Source organism: Hylaeus volcanicus, chromosome 3 (genome assembly GCF_026283585.1).
Source record: "Hylaeus volcanicus isolate JK05 chromosome 3, UHH_iyHylVolc1.0_haploid, whole genome shotgun sequence".
In the NCBI taxonomy this organism is placed as follows: Eukaryota; Metazoa; Arthropoda; class Insecta; order Hymenoptera; family Colletidae; genus Hylaeus; species Hylaeus volcanicus.
In genome coordinates, this window is record NC_071978.1 from 17,774,642 (window position 1) to 17,796,170 (window position 21,529).

General features: G+C 32.3%; 1 protein-coding gene across 5 annotated transcripts in view; it reads left to right on the plus strand.

Moving 5' to 3' along the window:
- The window catches only part of LOC128874247 (RYamide receptor-like), a 260,772-nt gene that overhangs the window by 28,694 nt on the left and 210,549 nt on the right, over positions 1 to 21,529 (plus strand). For 2 of the 5 annotated variants that reach the window (XM_054118785.1, XM_054118786.1), the window contains exon 1: positions 11,952 to 12,265. The exons of 2 other annotated variants lie outside the window; for them this stretch is intronic. The gene's annotated coding sequence lies outside the window, so the exon portion shown is untranslated. Of the gene's footprint in view, positions 1 to 11,951; positions 12,266 to 21,529 lie in introns of those variants that run through there. One more of the 5 variants, XM_054118784.1, reaches the window with a different exon arrangement.

Genomic DNA, 21,529 nt, shown 5'->3' on the forward strand with positions numbered 1-21,529 from the left:
GGCCATTATAATTTACCTATTATATATGTTACAGTGAATGTGATAAATGCGGTGATAAATTATGCATAATCCCCACTAAAGTTGGTGAATGTGATCAATTTCGGAATATTGATCAAATTCACCGATGATTTCATATAATCCCCAAATCGTAATGGAGAATGTGATAAATATCTTGATTGATTGAGCCTATAGAATACAGCAAAATTTCTTTAGTAGTTACTAGTCAGAAAGGTAGTTTTTTGTTGGACACTATCACACGAGAGGCTGCGAAGAAGAATATTTTATAATTTATAACTAAAAATTCAATTAATGCTTATTTTAAATCACATATAGAAATATATAGATTATGTTTACTTGTTGAATGCTGAGTAAAATATTATCGACAAGTAAGTAGATACTTAATTACTATTTGTTGAAAATCAATCAAGCAAATGAAGCTCAACATTTGGCCATTTGTTCTATTGCACGCAATATATTCTAAAAGTTACTTATAGTAATCAATTTGTTTTGAGATTTTTAGGATTAAACAGAACTCATTTCTCAATTTTTATACAGATAAAAAGAAACAAAGTTTTAAAGCCTCTTTTGGAAAACCTTTTACTTTAAAAAAAAAAAAATATTCAACTATTGAACGATCTATTTCGAAAACATTTGTGGTAAAATTGTCGCGATCTTCGAATCTGTCCAAAAGATTAAACGCATCCACCGAGTTGGCGTCAAGTCATCAGCCACGTACCCCGTGCAAATACAACGATCGATCTGTTTTCCACATCCGTAAATCCGAACACGTGACATCGTTGGATGAAATATTTTCCCAGCAGGGCCGCTGCAAATCACGGCCAATACGAACGGAATATTTTAAAATTCAAATATGCCGACATCCCTGTTCCCGCGACTCTCAGGAATTTGGTCTATTATATTCCGTTTTTATGGACGCCTACAATTGCTATGCCTTTCCTGCAATCAACGCGCGACGACATTCTCCATGGCAAACTTCGATATCAATGATGAGTATGATGTGAATTTCACATATCGAAAATAGAATTACAACACTCGATAATAAACATAAAATTTATTTCAATTATTGGAAGGTTTCGATAACTGTAATTACGATTTGTAATTAAATCAAGCAGAAATAAATTATCGAGGGAAGCAAAATAACACGACAACACGGTATCATGTATAACACGTTATTTTTTATCAGTTTTAAAACAAATTCAAGCCAACATTTACATAAAAATGTATAAGAGAAATGGTCAAAGTAAAGTATTGCAATTAAATTCTAAATTTACAATTCTAAATTTAAATTCGTCAAAAGGTATGATGAATATTTATATATTCCATATTATTTGTGTTTGATTAAAAAATAAATTCTGGAGCCTCTTTTGGAGAGAATTTATATCGATATAAAAATGGCTTGCAAGTATAACAAATAAAAATCAAGCCTTTTCAATCTCGACTAAACATACTTACTATACAATATTAATGTACACTGTAAATGTCTCAAATCTAAAAATGGATATGATTAATATAAATTAATTCTTGTTTCAATAACCATATTTTTTAGTCTTTATTTTCCCGAACATTTACCAACATATATCGGAGCGGTCAAAAATGGGTATAATTTGTGTTTAAATATAAATTTACAATAACGAATAAAAGTGAAGAAGTCCAACAAATTCAAGTCGATATACTTTTTATTAAACATAAACATTCAAAAAAATTAATCTTTCTTCTAGTTTTTGTTTACGTCACTTATTCAATCACTCATTCTTTAATTTGAACAATAATTAATTCATAGATAAACAACCAAAGTGGAGTAAAAGTAATCTCTTTCTTCTAAAGACAAACTAAAATTGATGCAATCCATAATAATCATCCATAATAAGTTTATGATTTGCTAGTTGGATTCATCAGTAACGCTTACGAGGGTCTCGCGTTTACAGTAGCGAATCCTGCCTTACGACGTTATTAATCGTTTGAGTAATTTGCATCAAACTAATTATGTATTAATAAAGTGTGGAGTAATTGGAGTCTGTTCAACAGACGACTGACAGCATGACATCTAAGGCAGAATCTGTCAGACAAGTCGTATCGATGAATTCAAATAGGAAATTCAAGACGAAACGCAGTAATATCGTTCTTTTTCCCCCGCAAATATTATTTATTATACAAAACAGAAGCTTTTTTGAAGTATTCTAACTAGGCCTCTGAAACGTCAGTGATCTAGGTCCCTTTTGATCTTCAAAAGAATCCGCTGCTATATTTTTAAACAAATAATAAACCGTAATGAATGTGTTTCCAAGAGGCCTGCAACTCAACGTTCCTTCGTTAATCTCTTGGGAGACATGGTCATTAATTTGCGACTCTTCCCAGCCTTGAATGACCTTCTGTTGCAATTTGCTGATTCGTTCAGGACAAACATTATTCCGCTGAAGGCAAGAACATGCCACTAAAAACCATCCTCGTCCGAGGCAGGAAAATAACTTTTTCAAGAACTGTGACTTTACGTGTTGTTCGTCAAAACAAATATATATATCCAGATGTTCTTCAATCAACCTGTGTATCTCTAAATCTCAAAATGGTGACTATCGAATTTTAACTCTCCCAGAGTTTTAAATGCTTCGAAATAACTAAAATCAAATTCCTTAATCTTAGCTCTCTATTTCAATTTTAGTATCTCTGTACAAAGGTCGAATTCTTCCACTTAAAATATGTAGAAGAAAAGGTTTTGCAGTCTGATTTTTATATTTTTAAGGGATAGAAATAACTGAAATTGAGATAATCTGTTTGCATATGACAGTATATTAAAAAAATACTAAAAAAGGTTAACATACTAAAATAAAATTACAGTCCTCTACTCCCTACATAAAACAAATTTAGATCACACTTCTCTGATTCTAAAAATATACTAAAAAAGGTTAATATACTAAAATAAAATTACAGTCCTCTGCCCTCTACATAAAATCAAAGGTCACGCTTCTCTAATTCTAAAAAAATACTGTGCAACCCGTCTATCTTTAATTTCTTCTGACGTCGTTCATTCAGAACGAAAATGCCGAGCAGTAATAATACTAAACACTCTTTTTTACATCTGGCACACCAGTTTCGGTATAGAAATTTCACGGTTGTGTACCAACCGTGAGCGGCCTCTTAAACTCTAATCTAATTTCTAATGGGTAATTGCATTTATACGCATCGTTTGTAGCGAAACGCGACCCAAACGTTTACCTTCCTCGACTTCAGCAATTTCGAAAGAGCCGTTTACCCGAATTACGTCGTAACATTTCCGGCAGGACGTTTTAATACACGCATTCCTGGCGAAGTTACGCGTTTTCCGCGTTTGAGCGATTCCCCAATATCTCGTGTTCCCAGAATCTTTATTGGACCATCTGCGAACCATTTTCACACGATTGTTGACGTTACGGGAAGTTCTGTAGGGGAGATGTTCCCGAAACGGGACTTCTTCAGTTTCAACGAGCGTAACGTACAATAATGCAACGGGAATCGTGCATTCTAAAGTTTCCGATCTTACGACAGTCCTGCGATTATATTCCAACATTTGAGTGGTCTTCTGACGAGACTCGAGTAGGACCTCGGGTTACCATTAGCGATGGGATCGAATTCAATACGTACTCGCGAAACCAACAGAAAACCAACGCGTAATGGTCACTTCATGCGATTCGATTATTATTCATAAAACATTATACTTAGTCTTCGAAATTTCATGGATTTTTTAATGTTGAATATACCAGGAATTACGAAATGCGCACAGCACGGAATAACATAAAAAAAATATTAAAAGTAAAGTTTATGTTATAATATTTTTAGTTTAAAGTACATTTCTATCTAGGTTCAATTTTTGTAAATTGGTACAAAGATTTTATTTTGCATAAAGATCTGCAGTCCAGCGATATTTAATTGCATTAGTTGTAGAAATTAATTCTGTACCTTTATATTCAATAATTTACATATAACTTTAGTTTAAGTAGCAATGTAATAGCAATGTTTTTCACTGAAGAATTAACAAAATTAATTTTGGAAGACAAGTGCGAAAGAAAATAAACTTGAATGAAATTCATGAAATTCGATGAAGTTACGAAAATAAATACTGCAAATCACTTCAAATTTAACGAAAGAAATAATCTTCGAAATAATATGCAACACAAAGAATTTAGAGAATAGGAGTAAAATACTTTCTTCAAAAAGTACATGGTGTTTGTCTAGATTCAACTAATATAATAACTAATATATAACACATAATGGTAGATTATTATACTCTATCTTTGCTATTAAAAGAATGCGATTAGTTTAATAATTCGTATTCGCTAGACACTTTTTAAATATTCAGAGATTAAAAGAACAGGACGACGTTATGGGTGGATCGCGGGGAGTGGATGTAACTTTTTTATGTGCTCGAAATGTCAATGGGTATACGGTAAAATTAAAAAAGTTTCCGGAACATCATTTTTACTGATGTAGATATAAAGTTGTAAATGAATTACCAGAATCTTAATTATTAATATCATCAAGAACATCAAATTAAATGACAAATTAAATGACAAATTAAATGACAAATTAAATTAGATGCTTATGCAATATAAACATATCACAGATTACTAAATAGAACCTTAATTGAACTGAATACACAAATAACATCTATAATTAAAACATAAAATAATTATTAAAATTAAGTAACCTGCTTTTTTTTATTATGCCAATTCAAAAAAAAATATATTTAGTTTCAAATAGCGGGAAGAGAAATACATTTTCTTCCAAAGTTAAAAACATTATGATTGCTTGAAAAGGCTACGATTTTTAACAATAGACTCGGTGGATGTATTTTTGGTGTTACTCTAATTAGATTTTAATTCAAAACTTATTGGAGTCTTGTTGAGCAAAGTTCATAATTAAACCTTCGTCCAACTGAAGTGTAAACATCGGTAATTTCAAAATTAACAAGTCCCTGAAAGTTGTAATTAATAATAACACTGAAAGGAATTTTCACTTCACCGACGATGAGAGGACCATGAAATCCTAGGAGCTAAATTCAGTTGAAAAGGAGTTTTGTTAGTTTTCGTTAAAATTAATCTTTATAAAACTCTTGAACAGCACATTTAGATTTAAAATGGAAAAATTCTTTCGTATATTTAAAAAATCAAGACACTTGAAGTAATTGCAAATTATTTTCGTATTTGAAAGATGAACAAAAATGTAATATGTTCTGTATAGTTTTTGCTATCCAGTTTAGGATCACCCTGAACTACATGGCAATTTAAGAGAAAAATATTTTTAGTACATATTGCGTCTATCTGCATTTCCTATTGTGGGCTGACTCCTATTTGCATCTTTTTATAGGTTCTGGCGAAGTACAATCCCTAAAACGCTCCATACACGATACGATCTGTCGTACGACGCCGGCGCCGTCGTACGACCAATCACTATGCCCATAAGTGGAGGTATGCTTGTGCTGCCAGAAATTTTATCGAGAATATGGAAGTGTGTTACTTAATTTTTTGTTCATTTTACATGAATTATATTATTTGTTCTTATGTTTTATATTATTTGATAGCATATTACTTATGGTTTAGTTCAATTTATACATATAACAATCTACCTATTAAATTTGGATAAAGTTTCATTTCCTTGAAATGTAGGTTGAATGGAAGAAATATGATAATTTTATATTAGGGAGACGATTAGGGAGCGCCTAATTGTCATATTTCTTGCATTTTGTCAACGATTAAGGGAAGTAAAACTTCATCCAAAAATGTATAGTTTGTTATATCAAATAAAACATAAAATAAGTAATACACTACACAATAATATACAATCTAAAAATAATGTAAAATATAAAATTCTCCTATAGTCATTACTCCCTCTATTCTGTTCCATTATGAAGAAGCAATAATTATGTTTAATTGTACGTTACTTATTTGAATAATAAACTACCAACAATTTATATATTCAATTTAGATCAAGTTTCGTTTTGTGGAATAGTATGGATGAATGCAAAAAATATGATAGCTGAACGATACTTAATTATGTTCCTAAGTATAAAATGGTCTTATAGCCAGTACTCCCTCTATTCTGTTTCGTTATTAACACATTCGCGTCCGGCAGATATTTTACGTTTCTAATACCGAGCATTGACAAAAATAATAAAATTCTGAAGCTGGACATCGCAAATTTCTACCGTTAAGGCGAAGATAAAAATGACAAAATATGTTTTGAAATATCAATGTTTCAAATATGTAGCGCAGGGGGCCAACCTGCGGCTCTTTGAAGGATTATTTGTGACTCTCGATAAATGTACCCGAGTTCCCTTTTCATTCTTGTGCTATTATATTTTAAAAAATTATTATCGTTCCGTATGTGTACATTTTTTTTAATACCTTTTTCGCATTCCTTTTAAATACGTATTTAATTGCGGCTCGCGAAAAATTTCAAATTTTGAAAAATGGCACAGACTATCAAGGAGCTTGGCCATCCGTGATGTAGTGTATAAAATAAAAAGATTTTTATAATTTTTTCATAATCAGGAATAGAATTTGAAGTGAAGTGAATTCGCGTCAGCGGACACGAATGTGTTAAGAAACAATAATAATGCGCTTTACTTAGTTTAATAATAAACAGGAATGAATATATTATTTGACAAAATTAAATTTCATTGCATCGCAGGTAGAATGCAAGAAATATGCAGGTTCAACGATAGGAAAACATAAATATCCTCGTGACACTTAAGACTTTCGCGACGTAACAGATACCTGTTCATGGGCACTTCACTGCACCAATGAACAGAACGAAATCGAGTTCGAGAAGCAGAAGAAGCATGAAGCGGAAATAAGGCGTCCCTTGTCCCCTTTCAGGTCGTATTATCAAGTATCTTCATTGACAGGAGCGAGAGATTCCTTGTAGTCCGTAATCTCCAAGCGAAACAACTCCTGCTAGCAGCAGTCGCCAGCGTGAATCTGTCCTTCTCCACCTGTGAACCAACGACATGGAAACTTCCGTCGTAACAATTTGACGTATTCACGGTGGCCACTCTTTTGTCCCTTCTCGACCTGCAACCTAACACGCCGCAGTTCCCTGTACAAGAGGAGGTCTGACTTTCTTTCGAGATACTCAGGGAGCTTGCCGTCAAGTGGAAATCCATTGTTTCTCTTTCGCTACGTGCTCTCGTTTTTTTTTTTTTATCTACAAGAGACCCTAATTTTTCGTTTGAAAACGGCCGACTATCTGGCAACCTCTTGGCCAATTCGGCCAGGGAATCGGCCTGTCTGGCGGAAACAAGTTCCAGAAAACGAGGGCCTAAACCCTGCACATCAGTGACTTTCAACAGGAAGCCACATGGCCTATTCCTTTCCGGTGAGCGATATCGTATTTCTTGGAATTCACCGGAGTAATATTTACCATAGCGAGCTGGAAGGAACATTTGCGGAACGATACAGGGACAAGAGGGAATTCCTACATTGTCTTCGCCCGATCACTATGTTCTCGAAGCTTTCCTATTGCCCCCGATGCAGTCCTTTGTGGCAACATTGACACCACTCGATTCGTGTTATCTCACTTGGTCTCGATGTTTCTATTTCTCGTCTTATTTACTTAGCAGGGAAATTTGGCAATTGATGTAAGCGGAGAAATTTGAACTTTTGAAGAAATAAAGTTCATGGGAATTTAATGACAGTATTCTTTACCATTTTGTCTGAAAAATGGTTTTGAATGTGGAAACACTTTGGTTACTTATATTTTTGCTAATGTCTTTGAAACTATAAGACATTGAATTTTGGATAGAGAATTTAGTTAGAATATTATTAAAAATTTATTTTATTAATAAGATATTAAGAATACAGAATACGTAATAAGATACATGAGAATTTTAATAAACAATTATCAATAAATATTATTTTCACGTAATTAAATACCAGATAAAACATGTATAATACGAATATATTGAATTTATTAAAATTATATTATCAAATGATATTATTAAAGATTTATTTTTAATAATATTTCTCTCATTATGAATCTTTCCAGCATCTGCTTCATAAAAATTGTGATTGCAATTTTATGGACGTTTTCATACAGTAGAAGTATCGTCTAATCCTAATCAATTCTGTTTCATTTGATACCATATTCGAGTTACTGTATAATATTTATACGTATCCTGTACTGTGTGGCGATATTTCGGTCAGAGTTCTTGACTGAAATTTGAAAAAATCACAACTCTTGATCGAGTAAACGGATTTCAAGTATCAAAACGGGAAATTGTGTGACTTTAGGTGAAGAATTTAAAAAAAATATAAGACGACCGAAAGAGCTTATTTTTTAGTACTTTCGGGCGGAAAAATATGTAAAACGTTGCCTAATTTTCAAAAATTCGTAGCTCTCTCAAAAATGAAAATTTTAGATTGAAACTTTTTTTCGTTGTAAATTTCATTAAACCCTACAAAAAGTATACCGAGAAGTTTTTCTCTAACTTGAAACTCCTATTTTTTAAAAATGAAAGAAGAATTTTGTTACAAATTCGCAAAAGGGTTGCTCGTCGATTTTGGTAAAAATCTAAAATTGCTTCGAAAAATTATTGCTCGCTTCTTCGGACAAGATGAAGCATATTTCGTTAAAATAACATGTACATACATATGAGTAACTTTTATTATTTATGATGACAACATTACTAAATAAAAGAAGATTCTCGAAAAATATTCGTTCCTCGAAAATATATGTTTGTCAACAATTTCATGTCTCATCGAGATTTACAACTCTTTTTTAGAATATATTCTTTTTTTTTAAATTATTTTTCTTTTTGTATTTAAGAATTTTGGGATCTTTTTAGACAAAGAGAACGGCAGAAAGCAGATGAAAAGAACTAGGTTGGAATATAGAGATGAAGGGTTCTGTAGCGAAGTACTTAAAAAAAAAAAATGTAAAAGTATCCTGTGAATAATGCCTGGGTGAAAAAGAGGAAGCCATTACATAACACACATTTATAAATAAAGCTTGGTATTTCGTGAGAAGACGCTCTTTTCTCACCTGCACGTGGAATAAAATGCGTTGCTCTTTAAAGATGTATTGGTACTTGCCCAGTAAATTTCTTTCAAAATTTAAATACATTCTTCAATTCAGAACAAAGCGTACTTTTACAGTATGAGTATTCAAATTAATGTACACATCTTTTTGTTAAGATATATTTAAAAACCTTTTAGATTAAAATATGTATTCAATTCTTAGAAAGAAATTCTTTTTTTATTATAATAGCTACATAAGTACGTATAATCCTTTAAGGAATTACATATCTCCAGTTGACGAAAATAAAGGATACTTAGGAACTTTTTTTAATGGATTGTTTTAATAAATTCAATATATTCGTATTATACATGTTTTATCTGGTATTTAATTACGTGAAAATAATATTTATTGATAATTGTTTATTAAAGTTCTCATGTATCTTATTATGTATTCTGTATTCTTAAGATCTTATTATGTAAGACATTTACGTTCTAAGTTTACTTTATAAGTGTTTTCACCTCTATTTTCTATACAACAGTTCGATTTGACCGAGGCTACTTTGTATACAGCATTACTGGTACATACCTTCATATTCAACGACGAAATCGAAAATGGTAATGCTGGAGAATAGCATAATGCAGAACCATCATTCTTCGTTAACGCAGTAATTGGGATAGGAATAACAGATCACGCGTTTACTACGTGTAAATATAATTATGCAAATATACTGTATAACACAAATATGTACTTAGTTCAATATGCGAGGTAAATGCATACCATTGTGTTTCGTGAACTAAAATTACATTTGTCAATCCTCATTTATTTATATTACATAAAATAGTTGTTTCATTTTCAATTAAAATTTTAGACTTTTGAATAATAATTGGAATAAATACTTGTCTTATTTAAATTTTAGGTTTTCAGAGATTTCCTATCAGATTTCTATTACTGAAGTAATACTTTGAGTGAAGCCGATTTATTAAAATTAAATAGGAGGCTCAAACAAAAATGAATTTAGATATATACTTGTCTCTTTATATAAAAGTCACATTTAGTATTTCCTTATGGTAAAACGTTTTCAACTATAATATTTTGAGTTACCTTCTTTACCAAATAAAAGAACTGAAACAATTGCTATAATTGACAAAAAATTTTCTTAAAAATTTTAAAAGTTGTCTTGGATCCTTTAATTACTTCCAGTAGTATTTTTACTTAGTATAATGAATACTGAGGTGCGAATGTAAGCTCTTTGCAAAATCAACGATAATATGTCGTATGTGAACACGTGAAATACGTCACTCATGCAGAGTGGGTCATTAAAATAGGAACATCTAAATATATTCGTTGCTTACGAATAGGTGAAAAAACTGTGGCATGAAGTTGAACCGCTCGAAGAAGTAGATAATGATTAAACACAAAATTTGTCGATATTATTCATTTTGTGACATCAAGTTCACCGATATTTCTAAAATATTTCTTAAACTTCCATTGCTTCAAATAACATTTGAAAAACCATCTTTGACATCAAGACTAAATCAACTTTCATTTATTTCTTTTTATTAATGATCGATACTGCATAAAGCATATAAATAATATAACACTAAAGTTCGTACAATTTTTCATTACTTATAGCGCCTCCAAATTTTCTTACACCTTGACTTTGATTAGATATAAATGTTAATAAGTTACACCAAACACTAGGTACATAACACTAGTTTACAAAATAAAAAAAAAAATGTATTATTTTTTATTAATTAAATGTATGTATTATTTTATGTATTTTGGCCTACTAAACTTGAAAATCGCAAGAAAAAATTTTTCTATGGATAGGTTTTTTTTATATGAATTTTTGAATTTCTTTTCGATTTTTGTCTGACATACCTTCACATTTTAGGCCATATCTCAAGTTAGAAACGTCCGATTTGGTCGTACAAGACGCCATTTGAAAGGTAATCGAATTTCCAACAATTGCTTTTTACATTATTTTTCAGTCGGTTCAAGAGTTTAAGTGTTACGAGCCAATATATATGAGAAACTTTGATTTTTTCGGCTAAAATAGAACACGAATATTTCTTCCATCGCCATGGAAAAATAGAAATTGTCAAATTATGTCCAGTTTCTTATTGTTTACGTATAGATCGCACTTTTACGAAGAAAATTAAATTGAATAAATGAATAAATGAATTAAATAAATGCTTCCTATATAAATGGGAAAAAAATACAAAAACAGAGTAAAATTGGGATTTTTGTACCTTTACTCAATTGTTCCCAACTCCGGTATTCATCCATAGATTTTTTTTAACAAAAGCTTGTTTTCTTCGTAAAAGTGCGATCTATACGTAAACAATAAGAAACTGGACATAATTTGACAGTTTCTATTTTTCCATGGCGATGGAAGAAATATTCGTGTTCTATTTTAGCCGAAAAAATCAAAGTTTCTCATATATATTGGCTCGTAACACTTAAACTCTTGAACCGACTGAAAAATAATGTTAAAAGCAATTGTTGGAAATTCGATTACCTTTCAAATGGCGTCTTGTGCGACCCAATCGGACGTTTCTAACTTGAGATATGGCCTAATATGTGAAGGTATGTCAGACAAAAATCGAAAAGAAATTCAAACATTCATATAAAAAAAACCTATCCATAGAAAAATTTTTTCTTGCGATTTTCAAGGTTAATAGGCCAAAATACATAAGAAAACAATTGTGGCATTGAATGTACATTTTGGCTGTAAACTAGTGTAATTTATTAACAATATCTATCCTTGAAACAATGATTGGCCACATTATGTTGTTAAAATTATACATATTCGGGTTAAATAAGGAAGCTAACGGAATTTACTGACGACCTTTGTTTTTATGTTGTTGCCTTAACTCGATTGCCACATTGGCTCTACGAAAGCCTGTCATAGCCGATCAGTCCTCGCAGATCCATCGGGCGGAACGGATCTATATAGCGACGTCGCGTGTGTTTCCTGGCTATTCTTGAACACCCTCCGGTTCTCCTGATTCTTCGCTGATCTCTGCTCACTACCGCTGACAATTACTGACGCATGTTGATCCCTATCGAACACTACTTATTACTAATACCGTTACTACTATTAACCGTTGCTGACCATTACTGACCACTGCTGACCACTACTGACCATTGCTGGCCATTGCTGACCTTTGATGACCATTGCTGACCATTGGTACCTTGTACATGCCACTAATTTTTTCTACTATGGTTGGTATTTTCAACAATGGATATTTTTGTGAGTAGATCATTGCTGTTTCTTGAAAATTATAATTTCCTCTACATACTTTTAGTCACATAGAAACAGAAATTCAATGACTTATAATTAGACTGCGGATCTTTATGCAAAATAGAATCTTCGCGAACGTGCCTACAAAAATTGTACCTAAATAGTAATTTATTTTATTTTGCAAATGTTATAAATATAAACTTTATTTTCAATCTTTTTTATATTCTTGCATACTGTTTGCATTTCGTAGCTTCTTGTACATTCAAATTTTCTATAAATGCATAAAGATCCGCAGTATATGTATAATTAATTTTAGTGTTGCAATTCGTTATAAAATGTTCAACTTGAATACATCAGGTGATCACGTGAATTTTATTCGATTAATTTCAAATTTAACACAAATCTTTATTATTAAATCACTAGTTCGATGATTCTTTAAACGAATAAATAGGATATCAAGAAACGTTATCAGAAGTAAAAGAATTTTTCTTTATCCGCAGCTAATATTCGAACGTAGTGCATTTTCGTTTTGTCTTATCGTTTCCATCATAATTTTATTATTAAAACACTAGTTCGATGATTCTTTAAACGAATAAATAGAATATCAAGAAACGTTATCAGAAGTAAAAGAATTTTTCTTTATCCGCAGCTAATATTCGAACGTAGTTCAGTTTCGTTTTTTGTCTTATCGTTTCCATCATAACGACGAACATGTTCGAGAACGTATATGTACTTTAGAATTATGCATGCTCGCATGCCCGCATGCTTCCCCGAGGGATTGAAGTTTATATCAAAACTACAGCGCATTGAGTTAGTTTGAATTGTATTCGAATGTATGATGGAACCCATTCTCAAAACAGAGCCTTCAGAGCTACTGTAATTGACTCGCGACTTTGTCCAGATTCATGAAGGACACGTTGTCATGGTGCGTAACGTTGACTTTGTGACGTTAGGCAAACCAGGAATATTTTTTTCTTATTTTTACTTGCTTTTATAGTTTAGTTTAGTTTATTTTATTGCCATGTATACCTTTATGGGTTTTCACATTATATCCCCTTTTCCTTATCTAGTAATCTTATAATCTAGAATCTTTGGTTTATTTGTTTCTATATATTTCATTAGTTTTTAAATATTTTATTTATATGATTACAGAATTGTCATACAACTGTCTTAACATCCTTCAAAATATTTCTGTTCTTTCTTATATCACAAAAAATATTGAATATTTAGTAAAATTGAAAAATTAAAATTTGACACAAAACAATTGTTTAAATTGTTATACCAAAAAGAAAGGTTGAGAATTCAATGACTATACAACGCAAAATGGATTGGACAGAGTCTGAGTGGACTAACCAAGCTTAGAGCGTAGTACATTAACTATCATTTCCAATCGATCGAGAATTCTCGTCCCAAGGTAGGAACTCTAGTCTTCACTGTGGTCTCTACATAGAAACCTAACAATCGTTTCGAGCCCGATTGAGATGCAAATCTTGATCGTCTATGTGCTCGTTGTGCTACCCTACTCGATACACCTCTCCTCGGTGCACTTACGCTTGTGTACGTTTTGAAATTATCGAGCTCGTTGATCAGTCTATTTTCACCCCAATCTTAAGGGTTGTACGTGCAACATGGGAATACTGGCAACCAAGCTAACAAAGGGAATTATCTTGACCAGTGAATCAGAACGAGTTTTGCATGTCGACTCCTCGGCAGATATCTGTATTTATTAATTATACAGAGTGGAACAATAACTTCGTCTACATTGAAAATCTCCGTTATTTATGGTTTTATAAAAAAAAATTTGTTACGACAAACTTGCGCTGTTTTAGGGCCCTTTATTATGGTAAAATATTATCTTTTTCAGGGTCATTTTGTTATGCGATTTCGAGGTTCAATCAATGTTTTTTAAAAATCTTTATGTAATAGTTGCTGTTAAGACGATTTTACAATGGTATTATAGAAGTTCATTCAGGGTTATTGAAGATTGCGATATAAATTTATCGTAAGAATTGCTCGTATTCATTAGGTGACAGAGTTATCTTCACAATTGTTTAACAAATTTTTAATTTAATATTCGGGAAACGTAGCGATCCATTAAAAAAAAAAAACATTTATGATCTTAAAATCTTATAAAAAAACGATATTGGAGAAAATTATGTTGCACTATTATAAATGCTTCTCAAAATAGTACAAGTATATATAAGACATCATTTCCAAGAGTCGGTAATAGCGCTCGAGTTAGTTATTCCACGTAATAAATTTTAAACTCAGAGACTTGTAAAGTATATGATACAACATAAATCTCAATCTTTATTATATACTTTATAATATACAAGTTATTTCGACCGTATGTTATAAACTTTTGTAACAAATTTTCGTTCACCTGTTTCTTCTTGCAAAACACGAAACAAATTTCAAACAATTGCCACTTGTGTTGAAGTAGATAGAGTGTAATGGAAGTAGAGTCATGAAAATTGGAACCCAACATTTCTGTTATTTATGAAGGGTAGGCCGAAGGGAAGAATTAAGTAAAAGGTAATCGTAAAGATAAATGACCACGTGAAATAAATTTTCGTCCACCTGTTCCGTTTTGCGAGACACGAACAAATTATTTGAAATAAAAGACACTTATTTAGTAGGTACAATGAAATGAAAGTACACATTTCTGTTATTTATGGAGGGTAGGCTGAATGAAAACTGAAGTAAAAGCTTATTTTAAAGGGTAAATCCTAAAAGCTTATCCTTGAGACTAAATTGCAAAAGCTTATCCTATTAGATGGATTGGAAAGTAATGTCGTTTTTGCAAATTTAAATACTTATTTATTATTCATCAGCTTATTGATTTTTATCGATCTGGCATTGAAAATGTCCACACTAGATAGCAAAAGGCTGTTGATAACGAGGGTGATTACATAATTGACTAAAAATAGAAACTTATTAAGAACGTATTTCTTTGAATTTAATGTAAAAGAAATGACATTACTTTTCGGTCCCCCTAATATTTTCATACTTTTGACAAAAAACGTGAATGAAATATTGGAAATTAATTATGAATTTTATATTCTATAACTATAACTATATATATATATAATCTCTTACAACACTCGAGATTCAGGTGATGTTTGGTGTAACGGGAAGTTCAATCAGGACTGATTTAATTACGAGCGTACATGAGCGTGCACCGAATACCTATCATTACTGTGCACGTATCCACCCAATCCAATCTCTTCCATTGTGTTCCTGCCTTTGAGTGGTTAAACTGGCGTGTCGCGAATTAACATCATTAACTTCACTCGAGTGAACGCGTCGCACATCCTTTGACAAAAAGCGCCGTGAAAAACGCTCTTCTGTTGTATGCTAATCTCCTTGCATATGAAGAAGGAACATTCCATACAAAATTCCGACAGAATCCTAGAACAGAGATGAAAGCACCATGTTTATCACTTTACAGTGAACCAGAAAGTGTTGGAGTTGGGAAGTCTTTGTGAGGTACGAAGGTTTAAGAAGGTTTGAGCAGAGGTTGTTTTTTTGTTTTTTATTAATAATAATGTTCCCTTTCGGGGTACATGGATTTACGCGCAATTTTTGACAATGCATTAATTAATTAACATGTTGTTACTCTTCTCTGCTACATCTGCTTTTTTATCTATGTAGCACCTTTTTTATCCATTTAATTCTTTCATCTACACACGTTTTTTCACACACTGTCATGACATGCTCTGGTCATTCTCCTTCCCTCCATATTTTGCTTAGTATTCCTCGTAGCTTTTCTTTTACATTTTCTTTTGCATTTATCCTTACTTCATTTTTAAGTTTATCTTCACCCGGTGCTTCTTTTTTCTTTAATTTCTTAATTGCTGCCTCTATTCTTCTTTTGTTATTTCTCTATCTGTAGTCGCTTTTCTTCCTCCTTCTTGTTTGACATATGTCCATATTTCTTCTAGATATTTTATTTCCCTTTTTTTTCTGTTCCTGTTTCCTCGTTCCTCCTCCTTTCCTTTGCACAGTTTACTGTGTTTCCTTTTGCTCTCGTTGTATTCTTCTTTACTTATTTCTCCCCTTTTCCATTTTCTTAATTCATTATTCAATTTTGTCCTACTCTTCTGCATTCTTTATCCCAATATGTCCCTTTTCTGGGATTTCTTTCTTGTTTTATTGTTTTTTTATCTATAGCTTTTTTTATACATACACGGATTCTGTTCACGTCTAAGGAGATTGCTTCGATGAAAGTGGCGCAAAAAGTTTTATGCAGATTTGTCCGTTCAGAACCGAAAGAACTCAAAAATATGAGCCAAGCTATCGTTTTGGAGCATTTGATGTTTCAAACAAAAATTCATGGAGAATTTCAAACTTAACGAAAGGGATCGAAAGTTTACAAAATATGTTGTTGTATGGTAGTACACTGTTACACCAATTTAATTAAAATAACAGAAAACAAGATTCGTTACTTGAATATCGAACACGTGGATTTGGAATACTGATAACTATACTGCGGTTATTTATGCATTTATAGCAAATGGAAGTACTTATGGGGAAATTTGTGGGAGTATGCACTAATACAAAGATGTGTAAAATATCAGCAATAATATTCTATTTAGGAAATAAGACATATTTTCATTTAAGTTTCATTTTCTTTTTTTGTGAGTTTATTCTTAAAATGTTAACAGATTAGATTTTATTGTTAGATACTATCACACAGCATCGGATTCTGTAAACTGTCGTTAAGTTTGAAATTTTTCACGAATTTTTCTTGAAAAATCAAATATACCAAAACGATAGCTTGGCTCATATTTTTGAGTTTTCTCGGTTCTAAAAGGACAACTCTGCATGAAGCTTCTTGTAGCAATGCACTACCATGTAATAACATATTCTATAAATGTCGAACCACTTAATTAATCTATTACTATTAATTTTCACACACATTAGAAACTGTTTACTTTCTTTCAAATTAAATTTCACACATATTAATTTAGAATGAAAGTTTATTCGGATTGTACGTTAGCTTAAAGAATAGGAAAGAATGTTCCCTACCAAAGAGAAAATCCCTAGTTAATTAAATTGCAATTGCGAAGGAATTAATTATTATATTATTATTATAATACCCTTACAGATAAAGCAAAATAATTTAAAAGCCATAAAAAATGAGTAGCAAGTAACTCTCCAAAAATATAAATTCATACTTTATATATAATTTCTTTTAGAAAATATAATCTCGATTAAGATCGAAAATATCAGTTTATTCTTTACTTATATCTATCTAAGGTAGGAGTATTAACTTTGCTTGTTCATTGTTATCGAAATTATTTTCACTCAGAAACGTCAGCGGAACATTTCTATTCATGGGTGTAATTCTTTACTAAAAGAGAGACATCGAGTGGGCGAAGATACTAAATGACGCTCTTAATTCACGGTTGTAACGTTGTCAGTGGATTTCATCTTACCGACAAACACTTGACGACGACTCCCTTTTGTTTTGATACCACAATAACTTTAATGAGAGGGGGATAAGGGTGAACGAGGGTGTAAATGATGATGTCGCATCTTGCATCGCTGCAACTCGTACGGTATGGGTGTGCTATTCCTGGCGGGATTACGCAGCAAAAGACAACATCGAAGCAATCAAGATCGAACAGCTCAGGGAACTACAATTCTTTTATTTTAGCTGTTGATTACCTTCTCTTAATGCGGGATGACAGGGTATCATTAAGATTCTATGTTTAGCTTCGTATTCTAATAATATCAATGCCACTTTTGCGTATAATATTTTTCCTTGATGGTTTCTTATCGCGAATAGACCGAAGAAACTTTCTTCAAAATTCTTTACTCCTTAAATTTAACCCTTTGCACTCGAGGCCTTTTTTTGGTATCTACCAGCAACTCGAGATGCTTTCTTAGCATTCTACATTCTACATTCTGGATTGCCACGAATGTTAAGCTTCGATTGACTTCGAAGATGTTATTTTATTGACATTTCTAGTTTCAAAGAAATTAAACCTAAGAAAACATTATTGCTGGTAGATCTGCTACGTGAAACCTGGTGGTGACTGAGACTCACCTCTCGAGTGCAAAGGGTTAAAATCGTTCCTTCGCCAGTACCTAATTTTAAAAACATAAAAAAAAAGAACAGACGAAATTTATAATACCATTTTTTATCGATTGTTCATTTGTATATAAATTTTAATGATTTCAAAATCTTTTTTACGTGAAATTAACAACATTGTAATATTGGGTATTCGAAAAAGTTCGTGGCGTTTTTCAACCATTTGCATGATTTCATCGCGTCGTTCTGTGATTGGCCGGCCACAGCGTGATCCATCTTTGACATGAAAATTTTGATAGAGCATTTTATCCGTAAATACCACAAATTTGTTCACAAGCTTGCGTAGCATTTTTGCCTTAAACGAAGTGATATTGTAAAATGTAGCGAATTTTCTCATTATTTATCTCCATGTTCAAGACGTTACTATTGTTAAATCAATAAAAAAATTTAATATCTGTTTTTTCTATCCGTAGTATAAACTGTAACCTTTGAAATGACATCTTCTATGTCTCAATATGTTATGTGTAAATAAAGATATACGATATTAAATCCATCTAGCGACAAAACGCCACGAACTTTTTCAAATACCCATTATTCGTATCCATGTTGAATTAACATACAGTTGGTGTAGAAAATATTCGTGCACCGATCATTTTCCAAAAAAACTACGTGAAATTGTAATTTATCAACTTATTTTTTATTATCAATGACATTCTACATACTCTTGGAAATCTCTAGAATAGACAGTACAAAAAAATTAGTTATTTATTTAAAGTAACGAAATTTAAATCAACTAAATGTTGACGTTGTTCGGGATGGGATTTTCTTCCATTTCCCTATTTACTGGAAATTTCATGCTTTCTAATTTGTACGAAGCAATAAACTGATGTGTTTATGTTACAAACTCAACTGTAATCAGTTTTTATAAACAATGATATTCTACATATTTTTGGAAATATCTAGAATAGATACAGTACGAAAAGATTGGGTATTTTGTACAAGTGAGAAATCAACAAGAAAAAACAATAAATCGTTAGAAATACAGAAGCAATAAGTATTCGTACAAGTGTTAAATATTTAAAACTTCGTTTAAAAAAAAAAAACGAAATTTACATTAATTTATAAATAATTAATACTTCGTGGGATTTCCTTTTGATTTTATAATTATTAATTATTGCAATGTATGTTAATTATTGCAACTCTTCTAAGCATTAAATTAACTATCATAAATGTCGATGTTATTCGGAGTGAGATCTTCTTTCATTCTAAGTCTTTTTTACTGAAAATTTAATGTTTTCTAATTCCCACGAAGCAATAAACTGATGTACTTATGTTACAAATTCTACTATAAATTGTTCGTCATAAGAACCGTGCGAATACTTATTGCTTCTATATTTCTACCGATTTTTCGTATCTTCTTGTTAATTTCACAAACTACATAAACTAATAATTGTTGTTTGGACTATATCTATTCTAGATTTCCAGGAAAAGGTAGAAAATCAATTAAGAAACTACAATTTCACACAAAACTTTTTGAGAAATTGATCGGTGTACGAATACATTCTACGCCCACTGTACGTAAAATTTTTCTTATAAAAGAGTGAATTTGATTGAGAATTCTAAACTAATAAATTACAGTTGTAAAAGAATTAACATTGCAATTTCCTTACAAATAAAAGAATACTAAAAATAATTTGAAAACCATAAGAAACAAAAAACAAGTAACTCTCCAAAAACACAAATATATAAAAGAAAAGTATTTAACGACTTTTCGTCGATAATTAAACACTCTCCAGTTATCAGCATCCGAAATCCTGAAGCTTCTATCAACAAACCCAGTCGATCGTAAAGTACAGCAAGCATGTAGCGATTAACCGGCGAAACTTAATAATAGTAGATATACAATTATGAACTATAGGGGCTTTATTGAAATGTCCAGGCGTTCCGCGTTGCAATACGATTAAGCGTTGATTTACATAAGGAGACCAATCACGACGCGATCACGAACTGGAATATTATTCAACGCTCTTCAAACAAACGTGACGCAAATCAACGTTCACGTTCCGATCACGTTCCGTCGCGTTGAATGGCGTTCGTATGCGGCGTTACCCCCGCGCCACGACTAAACCGCTAGTGTAAATCAAACCTAATTTCTTCCCGTTTCAGAAGGTCGGGATTACAATCGATACGCGTTCCTGTACGCTCAAGAGGTGGCGGTATTTCCCATTTGCACTTGTGGCATAACCGTCGAAACGAGATCTTATTACGGCTATTGCTACTGCAACTCCAACTGCAACTGCTACTCCTTTCTAGTGGGTTAGCATGAACCACAATTTGCGGTTGATCTCATTCGCCTTAACGGACGATAATTGTGGCTGATGCATACGGATCGCTAGTTTGGAACGTTAATCCCCCGAAATTCCGTGGCCCCGAGACATAATGAAGAGTTGCATTTGATCTTGATCCAATTATACGCATCACGGCGTTAAGGGGCGATCGTTTAGCCGCTATTAATCACCTCGTACGCTTCAACTTTTTAACAAAAGAATTTCATTAAGCCTGACGGCTTCTGCCGTGTTTGGAGGAAAAGTTATGGTATTTGTATGTGGGTGTTATTATAAAATGGGGTTATTAGGGCACTTTTACACCTTTGGGGTTGTTCCATATTCTTCTCTTTTATGGAGAAATATTGAAATGTAGGTCGAATTGTGAGTCTTGGTATTCGATTGATGTAAGTCACAAGAACAAAAGGAAGTTTTCGAGGGAGAAAGAAAAAGCAAAATTGGTTTCGTATATCGTTTATGTTATGAAATAATTTAACCGTATGAGGTAAGCGCTTGGAGAGCTTGGGCGCAACTGGGCCTCGTCTCGATCAACCCGATAAATACCTCGGACTTATCCCCTCTCCCTTATACCCTCTTCTTTTTGGCAAAATTTCTAAAGCCGCGAACTTTTATGCTTGCGTGGGGTAGCCCGACGGCCCCGGATCGACCATAGGGTCAACTCGTGCCCGTTTACCTGCATAACCGAGCGCATTTTGCGACCCTATCGAGGTTTATTCTGACTGATGTCCTTATCCGTATGGCTTACAAGGCCACCGAAAACCTACGTTTCAAACGCACTTGCGCAAGTTGAAAGTTCTTCTCTCAAATAAAATGTATATCTACGCTCTCACTGACCATGCGCTACCTTTAACATCATTACTTAAAATATCCCGGATACATACATCTCCA